The 5,000-nt window shown below is 45.7% G+C and overlaps 1 protein-coding gene across 1 annotated transcript in view; it reads left to right on the top strand.

The window, feature by feature from the left end:
- The window catches only part of camta1a (calmodulin binding transcription activator 1a), a gene marked incomplete at its 3' end in the record, with an annotated part of 384,283 nt that overhangs the window by 197,393 nt on the left and 181,890 nt on the right, over positions 1–5,000 (top strand).

Here is a 5,000-nt window from a genome sequence, read left to right as displayed (position 1 = left end):
TCATTAGGCCTTAAAACTCACCGATCCTCCTGATAACCGAACCAAGCTCACACACACCCCCACCCCCACCCCACCCCACTTTAATTTCAGCTGAGGAGGAACCCCCTCAAGCTGTGTGTGTGTGTGTGTGAGAGTGTGTGTGTGTGTTAGAGAGAGAGTGAGAGAGATAGAAAGCGAGGATGGAGAGCACTCATTCAGTCTCATCATTGCCAGTGTGTCAAGGTGTTAATGGGAATTTCTGGCGGCTCCACACACGGTCTAGCCCTTGATAACTCCCACCTCTCACTTCCTTAATTACTCTCTCTGTTTGATTAATTGAATAGATGTAGTGTCTCCATCTGGGAATGTTTTTTCTCTTTCCTCTCCTTTCCGTTTCAGACTTTGTAAATTGTGTGTGTGTGTGTGTGTGTGTGTGTGTGTGTGTGTGTGTGTGTGTGTGTGTGTGTAATTGGTTTGTGTGTGTGTGTCTGTGTGTGCGTGTGTCAGTGTAAGTGTCGGTGTGTGTGTGTGTAAGTGTGAGTGTGTGTGTATTGTTGGCCCCTTCTTAAGGGGAGAGATATTCGTGATAAAAAAGACATAACTTCTGGCTGGCGGATGACTGGATGTTTCTTTCTTCTTTTCTTTCTGTTTCTTCTTCTTCTTCTTTTTCCTCTTCTTTTTCTGCTGTAGGTTCATAGGGCTGTTCATTATTCATAGCTTATGTCCTTGTCATAGTCTGGGAATGAATAAACCGAATTAAGGAACACTATTACCTTTGGTAAATGAACAAATCCTCCAGGTCCGGGAGAGTTTCCACACAATCACGGCCCAGAAATGGCCATCACCAGCAGTTGCCGAAAGAGCAGGCAAATTGCTTAAGGCTAGCCCCCCTCTTCTTTTCTCTCTTCCTTCCTTCCCTGTGCTTGTATCTGGAGGTGCTGCATTTCCATATTAATCCAACACTCTGAGGCCGCTGAGACTAGGGCCGTGTCTGTCGTGGCTCTTTGATAAAGGACCAGTTAGCATTTCCCCCCTCATGTATAAATATGTATAATTCTGATAAAGTTAATTGAATCGCCTAAGTATACAGGCAGGAGAGGAGCGAGCGAGGGGCCTCTGTTCACACACACACACACACACACAAACACAATTGTGCTGGGGGTTTCAGGTCCGTGCTTGAGACCCACTTCATTGAGCAGGACTCAAATGCTATCCTGTGGGTGTGCGAAAATTGAAAAGCACCATATCCCAACACACACACACACACACACACACAAACACACACACTCCCTCTCTCTAACACACACTCATTCTCCCTCTCTCTCTCTCTCTCTCTCTCTCTCTCTCTCTCTCACACACACACACACACACACACAGACACACACACACACACACACACACACACACACACACACACACACACACACACACACACGCAATTCCTTAAAAAAAAGCTGAGCAAATAGCTTTTGCACAGGGCTGATAAATAAGGTGGGAGGACCTTTCACACTGGAGCCTCACCCCAATTTCAGCAGCTCTTGAGGAGATCAGATCGCCCTAAGTCATTTGATTTTCTGCCTTATCTGATCCGTGCTCATCTTTTTTGTCTAATGCCGGGATACATTTTAAAAAGCGCTGTTATTTTTTTTTTCCGGGAGGCCTTGCAGGACGGTGCGTTGGCGCTCGTATAATGGCATCGGTCTGGTTCAATGCCGAGCGTGCTCATTAAAATGGAGAGAGTATCGCCACAACTGGAGATATGATCCAGCTCGCACTTGTACAGGTGTGGAAAGACATAAGCAACACACACACACACACTCGTTCTCTCTTCTCTCTCTCTCTCTCTCTCTCACACACACATACACACACGCACACACACTCTTTCTCTTTCTCACACATACACACACACACACATTATCTCTCTCTCTCTCTCTCTCTCTCTCTCTCTCTCTCTCTCACACAGACACACACACTCTTTCTCACTTCCTCTGTCTCTCTCTCTTACCCATATATACACACACACTCTTTATCTCTCCCTCTCTTTCTCTCTTACACCTACATACACACATACACACAAAAGAGAAGAAAATAGGATACATGCTCGTAGGGGAACAGTACATTTATAGACTAGCACACGTCAGCACCGAACGTGTGATCAGAATAAAACCATGCATGATGCAGTTATGGATCACATCTGTGCGTGCGTGTGTGTGTGTGTGTGTGTGTGTGTGTGTGTGTGTGTGTGTGTGTGTGTGTGTGTGTGTGTGAGTCCAGCCACATGTAATGAGTAGTAGTGTGCTGTGGACAGGAACAGTCCAGAAAAAGGCCCTTTGGTCACAGGCAGCTAATTGTGAAGCGGATGAGAGCCAGCCTGGCTGCTCTCTGGGCCTCAGCCTACAGTCCCACTCCTGTAATCACACCCAGCAGATTGATGATGGAAGCAGAGGAGAAGAAGTGTGTGTGTGTGTGTGTGTGTGTGTGTGTGTGTGTGTGTCTGTGTGTGTGTGTGTGTGTGTGTGTGTTTGTGCGTGTGTTTGTGTGTGTCTGTGCGTGTGTGTGTGTGTGTGTTAGAAACAGGTCGAGAGCGAGTATGCTTGTGGGGGTGTGTGTGTGTGTGTGTGTGTGAGAGAGAGAGAGAGAGAGAGAGAGAGAGAGAGATAGAGTGTGTGTGTGTGTGTTATGTAAAATAGTAACATTGAGAGACTGTCATGGGAGGTAGAGAGAGCGGAGAGAAAGGAATAGCGCGATGAGATGAGAAACCTTAAGAGACGAGAAAGAGATAGATGGAGATGGGAGGAGAAAGAGACAGAAAGATACATTGAGAAAATACAGGTTGAGAGACAGACAGACAGACGGAAATAAATACATGCATACATGAAGACAGAGAGACCCATACTGAGGCAATGGGAATGAGAGATGCAGAGAGGAAGGGAGAGGAAGGGAGAGATAAAAGGCGGAGGATTCCCCTGCTGGTGGAGAGCAGCACACCATCAGACAGAGAGGGGGAGCGAGGATGCTAATGCTTGATTGGTGTCTTTAATTAAAAGGTGGAGTGGGGGGGGGGGGGGGGGGGGACCCCCATTTACCCCATCTGCCCCTCCACCTCCCCCCACACCCCTCCATTAACCCTCTGCGGCACCCACCTACACGTGATTGATGAGCAAATGCGAGACAAACAGACAACCAGGTCTGTGCTGGGAATTGATGGCACACATTAGTGTGAATGAAAACCCTGGGCAAAGACATGATAAAAACATAAACAGTAATGCGATACTAAACCAGGCAGCGGCGTTTCCTTGAGTGCCTGTCTAGGTGGAAGCATGGGCTGAGAAAAGAAATGCAAGCAACTCTTTGCTGTTTTGTTTGGTTTTGTGTTACTTTAAATGCATGTCTCTACCACTATATGGAGTTTTCTCTTTCTCTCTCTCTTTCTCTCTCGCTCCCTCTTTCTGTGTGCTGAGTGGGAGTTGAGGTGGGAAAAGAGGTGGAGAAGAGAAGCTATTATATGCGGCCCTTGTAACTCCAGGCTGCGCTTGGCTGGCGTGATCGCTGGGCTAACAAGCCCTCTCCCAGCTGCCTGCCTGCCTGCCTGGCTGAGCCTCTGCCTCTCTCTGTGCCTCTACCTCCACCTCCCCACCATCTTGAGCAACCATCATTCCCACTCAACGTGGAGGCGCCAAGCACAGCACAGCACAGCAGAGGGAAGAGGGGAGAGAAGAGCCAACCTGCTCCTGCTTGGGTGCCATCCAGAAACTGGCAGCCGCAGCAGCACCTTTGTGTGTGTGTGTGTGTGTGTGTGTGTGTGTGTGTGTGTGTGTGTGTGTGTGTGTGTGTGTGTGTGTGTGTGTGTGTGTGTGTGTGTGTGTGTGTGTGTGTGTGTGTGTGTGTGTGTGTGTGTGTGTGTGTGTGTGTGTGTGTGGTGTGTGTGTGTTTGCGTGTGTGTGTGTGTGTGTGTGTGTGTGTTGCTGGGTGTGGTTTGTGAGCATGTGTTTGTGCAGGTGTGTCTGTGTGTGTGTGGGTGTGTGTATATGTTTGTGCAGGTGTGTGTGTGTGTGTGTGTGTGTGTGTGTGTGTGTGTGTCAGCGCATGGGAGCTTCCGTCTATGTATTTTCTCCCTCGTTTATGTATGTGCACCTTGGTCAGCAGCGTGAAATTGCGAAACACATGCACGTCGCAAACACATGCACGTGGCAGTCCGCCTCCTAATACCAAGCAAAACGGCAGATTATGTTCAACTGCTTGTTCAAATACATGGTGTCATTATCAACCAACAGGCATTGGACTGTTAAAATGAAAATGAATTAGGAATGAAATGTTAGGGAATAAGTCTCCTCCGACCGCCACCGCCTCCCCCCACCCCTCTGTGTCACAGAGCCTCAGGGGACAGCCGCTTCCACTCATCGCAGAGCTGGGAGAGCCACTTACTCTGGTTCACATGTGATTTACACCAGTGAGAAGTGTCAGTGTGTGTGTATGTGTGTATGCATGTATGTATGTATGTATGTATGAATGAATGTATGTATGTATGTATGTATGTATGTATGTATGAATGTATGTATGTATGTATGTATGTATGTATGTATGTATGTATGTATGTATGTATGTATGTATGTATGTATGTATGTATGTATGTATGTATGTATGTATGTATGTATGTATGTATCTATATATGTATGTATGTATGTATCTATATATGTATGTATGTATGTATGTATGTATGTATGTATGTATGTATGTATGTATGTATGTATGTATGAATGTATGTATGTATGTATGTATGTATGTATGTATGTATGTATGTATGTATGTATGTATGTATGTATGTATGTATGTATGTATGTATGTATGTATGTATGTATGTATGTATGTATGTATGTATGTATGTATGTATGTATATATGTATCTATATATGTATGTATGTATGTATGTATGTATGTATCTATATATGTATGTATGTATGTATGTATGTATGTATGTATGTATGTATATTTGTATGTGTGTGTATGTATGTATGTGTGTGT

This window comes from Sprattus sprattus, assembly GCF_963457725.1.
Source record: "Sprattus sprattus genome assembly, chromosome: 16".
Lineage (NCBI taxonomy): Eukaryota > Metazoa > Chordata > Actinopteri > Clupeiformes > Clupeidae > Sprattus > Sprattus sprattus.
Note: the sequence above shows the minus strand (reverse complement) of the source record. Positions and strands in the feature narration are given on the sequence as shown.